The 9,665-nt window shown below is 44.6% G+C and overlaps 1 protein-coding gene across 4 annotated transcripts in view; it reads right to left on the bottom strand.

The window, feature by feature from the left end:
• ASTN2 (astrotactin 2) overlaps positions 1-9,665 on the bottom strand; it is an 839,436-nt gene that overhangs the window by 216,465 nt on the left and 613,306 nt on the right. The window lies entirely within an intron of this gene.

Here is a 9,665-nt window from a genome sequence, read left to right as displayed (position 1 = left end):
AAAGATTGTGTACTTGAGAGGAAATTTATCCAATTAAAAGTGCATCACAGATGACTCTGTTAGTTATTAGAGCCACTTTATCTGTGTTAGCAGCTGGCAGCAGGAGATCTGTCTTTGCTGTCAGTGGGGGACTTCCTGAAGCAATAACAGTGGCTGAGGCCTTTGGCACATGGTTTTCAGCAGGGGAATGAATATTACGGGCTGGCTTGATGGAAACGAGGCCTAGGATCCTCTAGCTGCTGATGCTTTTGGAAGGAAATGCTATCACTGTTGACATTTAGCATTTAGATCTGCCGCCTCTCTGAAGTCCACTCGTGCGTCGGCCCGCAAGTATGGCAGGTACCTGCCGGCTCAACATGGAAATAACGATGTTTCTTTTCTGAATGTTTCATTTCTTTGATGTGACTCTTAAGCTGCCTTCAGTACAGTCAAATTTCAGTTATCTACCATGTTGTCTAAATTGCAGAGTATAAACCTGAGCAACTAATTTGCTCAGTTGCAGCATTTCTTTGAAGTAGCAGTACCTTTATTCAGATAAAGTCTTACGTGCGGGTCAATATGTAAAACAGAGCAAAGGGCAGCTGCTCTGGTTGAAGCAGTTTGTGGGCCTGGAGAACAGGCATTAGCAACCCTCACTAACCTATGCAACACTGCAAAACGCTTGCAAACCTACAGAACATTTTCTGAAAACCACTGAACTATGGCGCTGCTTATCTTCCAGTTCCATCACATTAGCCATGTGACCGTGGGCAAGTCTTTAACCTTCCCCTTCTGGGAAATGATGAAAGTGACCCCTGCCCCCGGGAAGGGTGTAAGATGTGCGATCACAGATGTGAAAATACCCAGTGTGGGTCATGGCATAATCAATAAGCAATAGCTAGACTATCTTCCTTATTGAGTTGTTCAAAAGAGTGGCATGAGGCTGCCCAACCACTCCAAACAATACCTTCCCTCTTTCTTATTTTACAGATTTCTAGTTGGCAACCAAAACCTTTCTCAGACATTTTCTCCCCCCAAGCCACAAGTCTCCAAGTAAATCTGATCACCTGTTCCTTTTTACCATCTCACTGCCTATTTCATGTTTCTATTACTGTATGAGGAACTATATTGCAAATTATAGGTCCACACATCTGAGCTTTATTGAGGGCTAACTTTAATACCTAGCTACGAGCACGTACTATGGTGCCTAATACCGAGTACATCCTCAGTTTTTAATTGGCTGTTTGTCTACTTTACTTCACGGTGATGATGGGCCCGCCCATAACCTGAGTCTTCCTAACACCCGTCCATTGATTGGATAAAGAGATATGCTCGGGCAAGCCCTTTTATAAGGTATATATATATATATAAAAACTAAAGGCAAACAAATAACTTACAGGTTGGTTAAGGCCCTGCTTTCCTTTATCATTCTGAGTAATTACAGAGAACTTAAAGTTTTGGAGCAATGATTTATTCAGTATTTATTGAGTACCTACTGTGAGCCAGGCAGGCACTGTGCCAGGTACTCAGAAAATAATAATTTAATGATAAATGGTATGAATGTGTCCGTCTACTTGCACAGTCTTTCCTGTCTGAAGTATTTGAAATCTTGTGTCCCATTGCCCCTGGACTTCCTCAAAGGCTTGCGTGACTGTGAGGGTTGGACCAATGTCCACTCCAGCCGGACAGTCCACAGAGGGCACTACCTTCCTCCAGTCAGTAGGACCCCCTTGGCTTCCGTCTTACAGTGTTCCTGTGGGTAAGGCGAGAAATGCTTAACTCCTTGCACTTGGAATCTACTCCTCAGTAACGGCCTCCTCAAAGGAAAGTGTTACCCAGCTCTGTAGGAGGGAAATGGAAGGCAGAGCCTAGTATGAAACTCTATTTTGCCTGAGTAGGCAGCTGATTGACACTCAGGACATGTGGCCCCTCAAGGGATCTCCAAACACAGGAAACAGGAGATGCCTGGCTGAGTTTTCCAAGCACAGCAGGGGTGAGGTGCGAGGCTGTTTGGCAACATATACACTTAGACCGAACTCGTCAATATCATTAATATTCATAGTACTCTGGCTGACCGGAGTGGGCGAGGCAGCTCCGGGACCGACCATGTACTGTGGTGGGCAAGTCACTGGACTCGGTGTGGGTCTGCATCACAGCTCTGCCTCTTCACTAGCTATGTGGCCTCAGGTGACCCCCGTTCCTCTGGGTCAGTTTCCTTATCCATAAAATAAGGAGGTTAGGCTGGATCATCACTAGCATCCCTTCCGGCTCCATGATTTTAGTGCATTTTTTCAATCATCTAGACTTGTGGTTGAGGCTTCACCCATGTTTTTGCATGACTGCTATGATTTTGTGTTTACATTAGAGTAGCAGAAAGGACCTACACTTGGTGATGAGCCCTGCCTTGGTCCAGGTGCTTCCTCTGCCCCAACTCATGTGTCCTTGGGTCACTTGAACTAGCTGTTGTCACTCTGTTGAGCTACAGTCTCCTCACCTGGTAAAATGAAATGGCAGTTTATGTTTTCAAGGGCTCGTATGAGAATTAAAAGATAATGGGGAGAGTATATGTAAAAGAACCTAATTCAGAAAATGTGAGGTGCTCGGAAAACGTGATTTCCACTGGAGAACTGATACACATTTTTCAAGTTAACACTGGAGGAGATTTCAGACGTGCAACAGCGCTGCTGAGCTTCTTAATTTAAAAGCCTATTGGAGGACGAGGGGGATTGCTGGAAGGGCAGAGGGAAACTCATTCACAAGGATGTATCCCACAAGGCAGACTGCACATCAAACCTCAGGCGCGTTATTTGACTGAATTAATTAAGATGGCATCTTGACTGAGATGTTAATGAAGAGAAGATTTTATATATATATGGAAACATGCATGTTTAGCTATTACTGTCAATGGCTACAATAAGAGGATTTTTTCCTTCAGGTCAACATTCATTAACTCAAACAATTACCAAAATTAAAATGGGCCATAAATGTCAATATTAGGTGGAGGTAATATACAGTAGTTAAAAATGTGCAACTCTTGGAGGAAAAGACTTATAAATATGACAAAAAGGACTCCTTCCGCACCAACAAACTATATACAGTAACCACCAAAAGAAAAAAAATGAGTACAGGAAGAGGAAACAAAAAACAAACTACTGACACAGAGGTCCACGATTCGACCCACTTACAAATCCAAAATTTTCTTAAGTCCTGAGTTCACTCCTGGCCCCCCCGCTTGTTAGTTCTATGACCACTGAGTCATTTAGCCTCTTAGCCTCAGTTTCCTCATTAGTAATAAAATAATACTGCTTACTGCATTATTCTGAAGAAACGATGCATGCGGAACACTTAGCAGACTGCCAGGCATTTCACAGACTCAGTAGTGGTAAATATTTTTATCTTATAGTAAACTAAATGTATCTCAAGGTTACCCACATTTCTGTGATAGGATTATATGTAACTGGCGAGGAAAAAGGAAAATTATTTAGTAACTCACTGAAATCCTGACTGAAAACATGAAGAGTTTGTATGAGCATGTATGTAAGTCAAATGCACGTCTTTCCTGTATAGATAAAACCAGGAATTTCTTTTGGTGATTTACTCAGTTTACCTGGTTATAACTGTAATCAGTCATTGTAAATCATCACAGAATGTTAAGATCTGAGATTCTGTTCATTTATTCATTCACTCACTCATTAAACATGTATAAGATATCTCTTGTTTATTATTATTAGCAGTAATTATATGAGTAATGAATGCAAAGATGAATCAATCACGAATCTTGCAGTCAGGTAGCTTATGGTCTGGCTGGAGAGGTCAGGTATGTAAAAAATAATACAAATATACTGAAGAATGTAAGAAAGGGTACAAGAGAGAAATGGAGTGCCAAGTGTTTGAGAAAAGATTACTTCTAGTTGACAAGATCTGGCTGCTGAAGGACCCTGCAAGTAGAGGGAGCATCAGAAACAGAGGCACAACATTGCAGGGGAGAGTGAGAAGTTGGTAGCTGCAGGAAGTTCAGATCACACAAGAGTGAGGGGGCATTACAGGAATCCAAGGGTCTGAAGTGCTCCATTTGTCCACAGCCCTGCCTTTACTAATGCAAGGGTTTCTCTTTTTCCTGACCTAAGCCATGTCACTTACTCCTATCAGTAACCATGGCTCAATGAGGTTTCATTTTTATGGAGGTGGCAGGGTGTGAATCAGTCTCCTTGGAGACCCGAGGTGGGCAGAGGTGGAGGAAGAAGGTGAAGTTTGAAAACGCACCTTCCCCTTATTCTCATATATCTTCTCACTGGGAATCCCTGATGACATTTTCTCAGAAATATATTTTCTGCCTTTTGAAAATCCTGGAATAATATCAAATTGCTTCCCCTAACCCAAATTAGTCGTGTAATCTCAATACAGGTTTGTAATAATCTTACTCCCTTTTTGATGTTTGACGCTGACAGTTTTCAAGACCCACCATTCCCCCTTCATTGTCTGCCCCACATCTGGACATGTTGATAAGAAAGCATGAGTACTTCCACCTTTGAGGCCAGTGGGAAGTTCAAACCACATACGCCCCAGCCCGTGCATAGAAAGAAACATCCCAGCCCCACCTCCAAGCCACCATAAAAAAGCTGGTCTCCTTGTCCTGCTCTCAAGCCATCTCTGGACCTCCTTGGGAGCCCACATTGCTCTCCCCAGAAAGCCTTGTTACGTGAGTTATAAATCTTTTCATACCCACTTGGTGTGTGGATAGCATCATCAGTCTCAACATCTGCACCCAGTCTTGGGTGGGTCCCCCTCTTCTCTGTGGAATGCCCACAACGATGTGTATAACAAGCAGGGCATTTAGGCAATGGCCACCGCTTCTGGGGGGTCTTCTCTTGCCTGGGTTTGCTCCCTGGCGCTGCTGCTGGCTAGCTTGTTTCTTGAGTCACTGCCTGTCTGCAAGCTTGTGCTTTGAGCTGTGCTGCATTTGCTACATTTGCTGAGCCCTCCCAAGTGTCTGTTACAGATTGAACCGCACTAAGTTGGAAGTTTGGATAACTGGCATTTAAGAACAGGAATAAAGCATCGCCCTGGGTCAGGCTCAGTCCAGATCAGTGTGTCTCAGATTGAACTGCGGGTCTAGACTCCAGCACAAGCTGTGACTAACACAAGGCTGAATGACTCTTACCCTGTGACTATTGGTTGTGTGCTCTCGGGAAACCCTGATGCCTTGGGTAAAATGTGAGTTCATTGGTCGTTGCACATGGGCAGGAGGAATGGTCACCAGGTGGAACGCTGTGGTCCACCCTGTAAAAGCAGATGGCTGACTCGGATTCTACAAAATGCCTTTACTGCTGCTATGTCACTGTTGGCCACAGAAAGAACCTGATCTTGAGGGTTACAGGGGAAAGCATCCATGGCTCCCCCGTGGCACATCTAAGGGGTTCATTGTAGCTGGACTTCAGTCCGTGGCCCTTTAAACCTATAAAGCAACCACTGCCATCAAGGAGACTCTAGTACTGATGATATGGTTTTGCAACTCTCTGGAGGGAGGAACTTATAAATAGGAGCAAGGTAGAGACTCCTTCCCACCCAGCAAACAAAAAAACTGAAGCAGAGTTCCACAATTTGACCCTATTAGAAGTCCAAAATTTACTAAAATAATGTATACAAAAAAAAAACAAAAAAAACAAAAAAAAAAAAAAAAAAAAAAACAAGGTTGCTCATTGGATTTTGCACCTCTACCACCTGGGCTCTGAATGAACTCTTAACATCTACTGAAATGCACCAATTTTCAAGCTTGTATGGCCTTAATCAACACTGAAACACATCAGAGTTACACATGGGAATTCCCCTAAATTTATACAAGGTACCCCCTCTAATATGAGGGGGTTACTGAAGACATTTCAGGACACGTAAGGACGATAAATAGGTATTACGGCTCATCTTAAACATCAGAACTACTGCCTTGCCTACATTCCCCATAGCCATGGCACCCATTACCCTAAAATATCCCATACTGGGCATGGATGCTCGGACCCAATGAGTAATAAGTTTGAAATAAGTTTCTATCACTTGGAATTGGCTTGCCAAAATAGGACCATATGGACCTCCCCCTCCCATTAGTTAAAATAGTTAATATGGCCCGTTTGAATAGGACCTTCAAGGTGTGAAACCCATATAAAAGACCTACTTAGGAAAAACAGCGGTTATCCAGTCTGCGTCATCATGTAATAGCCCAGTTTAGCCTGTGCTTAAAGCTGGACAGAATGAATAAGACGTCGCAATGGATTACTGCAACCTTAATGCTGAGGTCCCACCCATGGAGGCACCCACACCGAATACTGAAATGACTAGTTCCATCTAATCAACAACTGGTAAATACTTTGCAGTCAGAGGTTTGGCGAATACGTTATGTTCATTCCCAATTCCACAGCCCCTCAGCCAATTTGCCTTCCTCTTCAAAGGGACACAATCCTCTTTTACCCAGTTACCCGTCGGTACTTATATCTTCATACACCATCTTTACAGACGTGATCTTAACTGCATCCAACTTTCTCCAGGAGCACAGTAATGACAGCACATGTATTGCATCCCTTCCAAAGAGATACATTTGACACACTCATTGAAGACATACTGACATTCGCAAAAGGGCTCACAAAAAGGGATGACCGTTGCCCTACATATAGTGCGAGGTCCTGCTTCCTTGGTTAGATTCCTAAAAAAAGTATTTAGCTAAGGACCATTCCATCTCTGTCAAAAATCAGTATCTTCCATGTTACAATAAGTCCAACTTCTCTTAGGCCTTTTGGGTTTTAGAGACAATGTATTTCTCATTTACAAATTCTAATTAAGCCTATTTATGCTGTTACAAATCAGCCCACCTTGCCGGGGATCCTGTGCCACAAAAGGCTTTAGGAGCTGCCCAAATTGCAAAACCGAAAGCACTCCTGTTCATGCCCCCAGAGACTCCTTCACTGTAGAGGCTTCAGCAAGGTCCTTCCATGCCTCCCGGAGTCTCTGGCACATGCATGATAGCCAGAATTTGCCCATGGGCTCTGGCGCAAGAAACCGCCCTCCTCGGGTCCATGCTATGTGCCATTACAGAGCGATTCCTGGATGCATACTGGGCTGCCCCTGAGCCTGTGCCCCTCCATAGCCAGCTGCCCATTATGCCTTGGATCGTGGAAGTGATACCCTGAAAACAGCACAGCCACTGAGGTCTCCTTGCTGCAGAAAAGAGCCAAACCCGGGGCCTCTGGCATTTCCCATCTGTAGGGAGGGCTGTTCCTTCCATCCTCAGTCGTTTGTCAAAGGCTACAGTGCTGGACAAGGTGACCCCCCCTTCGGGGCTATCTGGGGAGTCCCTTGAGATCCACCAAGTGCACAGCATGGGGATTTTACATAGAATACTTCAGAGATGGCATCTCCACCATCCTATGCAATGGAGTTTGCTGGAGAGCTGCTGCTTTTCTGTCCTTTACTGGGGTGTTCCTGATAATGGGACGGGGCCCAAGGCAGCACAACCGGGCAAACTTCGTACAGTCCTCTTTGCACTGGATGCTTTGGGCGGCAGTCGTTCCCATCTGCACCTTTCTACAGGCTCGGGCGCCAATGCCAGTCACCCTCTCATCCTGGATAGTCAAAGACAGAACTGTTCCCGATCCAAGTTTGCCGCTTTGGGGTAAAGCACTCTGGGCATCTCTTGTCTCACAATACCCAAAATATAAACCAAGATCACACATGTCCCCCCGCAGAATAAATCCACGAGAAGAGGAGAATCCTTATCCCCGTCAGAGTTCAGACATTGCTGATAGTGACCAAATTACTCGTTTCACTTCTGAAAATACACAACATTGGGCTCTTGTGCAGGCATTTAGGGAAATTTTCAGCCCCTTTACCACCCTCAGACTGCAGGCCTCAGAGAGTGACATAATGGCTTACTTAAACAAGTACAAGTTCAATCAGACCAGACACAGCACATTTCAGTTATTGAACATTCAGGGAGGAGTGTAATCAAGATTCTGACTCCATTTTGGATGTTTGACTGCTAACAGCTTTCAAACCCCTTTACTGCCCCTCCTTCAGCCTCACTTCTGGGCAAACTGATAAGAAAGCCTAGGTGCTCTCACCTTAGGTGCCAGAGAGAGAGGTTCACACCATGCAAGCCCCAGCCAACAAGTGGGGACCCACCCACCCCCACTAGCCATTACACTAAAGCCTAGCCAGCCTCCTCCCCTGCTCTCATGCCACTTTTGGACCTGCTCGGGCTCCATCTCTGCTCTCCTCTGAAAGCGTCTCTATGTGAGTGATACATCTTTTTATATCCTCTTGGTGTGAGTATGGGATCACCAGTCTCATCTGAACCACGTATAAGGTGGGAGCCCATCCCACAACTTCAGAGTGACAACAAATGTTTAGAGTTAAATATCGAAAACAACTTCAGGACATGATAAATAGACACTGCGTTCGCTTAATTTCTGAGCAACCTCATGAATAAAATCATGTGTTTCTGTGAAATGCCATTTCATATTTAAACCTAACAATCAAGCTCTCCATCTCTTAGGCCCCAGGATATGAAACGTGTTTGACAGACTTAACGATTCTGTAAAAGTGTTAGAAATAAAGTTAAATTAAAAATTGCCTGGCTCAAAGGGTGGAGGGAGCAGGCATGCATATTACCTCACCTGATCCAAGGCTCAGGGGCTGGATCTGGGAGAATAAAACTTGCACCGATTGAAACACTGGAAGAAACGATACCTACAAAGGGGCACACATATCCCAGACCCTGCACAGAAGACTAATTGTTAGCGAAATGAAAGGTACAAACAATGAAGCCATGATACTCAAAGTATGTGTTACTCCCTTCCGCTCTGGTAACTGTGGCCAGCGATGCCTGTTTTTCTCCTCAGTGAAATGGGAGTATTAATTCCAACCTACTCGATATGTTCTAGGACTGGTCTTCAGTGTCCCACAGCATCTTACACTGGTACAAGTAGGCCACACGTGAGCAGCAGGGCAGCCTCTCTTAAATAAAACAGCAGAGACAATACTGGGTGTGGCAGGAGACAAGTAGCTCCCTAAGGAGAGGAAGGGGACTTTATTTTTATGCTGGAAAATATCGTCTTCTCCTATGACTTCCACTGTCTAAGCAACTGGGTCCCAAACCTGCATTTTTCAGGTCTTACCTTTCTTTTGATCACAAGTGTATATCAACCGCCCACTTTCTTTTGCCAGTTGGGGTGCTAACTGGGGGTCGCTGTGTTAGATGGAGATGTCCCTTAGGAGCCTTCTACTCTGGGTATTCAAGGCTGAACTCAGCTCTCCACTACCTGTAGTTCTGTTCCACCCCAGAAGGCCAGCATCGACTCAGGCGCTTAAGCCAGAAAGCTTGGCCCCATTGCTAATCATTTCCGCACCTCCCACCTCCTACCATTCAATCAGAAAGTTCTCATCAGATTTGCAACTTAATACTTCCCACAGCGACTTGTTCCTTTCCTCATCCTCAGGACTACTAAACCCTAAGCTGCTCTTATTTCTCTCCTGAAACTTCCTGATGGATCTTCCCACCCTTATTCTAGCAACCCACATCCACGTCCTCCCAATCCAAAATCAAGTCCTATGACACACAAGCCAGAGTCAAATTCTAAAATGCAAATGTTAACCATAACATCTAAAACCTTTAAATTGCTCCTTAATTGGCCTTAAGTTGC

This window comes from Rhinolophus sinicus, chromosome 16 (genome assembly GCF_057876585.1).
Source record: "Rhinolophus sinicus isolate RSI-liver-muscle chromosome 16, RSI-T2T, whole genome shotgun sequence".
Taxonomy (NCBI): Eukaryota; Metazoa; Chordata; class Mammalia; order Chiroptera; family Rhinolophidae; genus Rhinolophus; species Rhinolophus sinicus.
The sequence above is the reverse complement of the archived record's forward strand: the minus strand, read 5'-3'. Positions and strand labels throughout refer to the sequence as shown.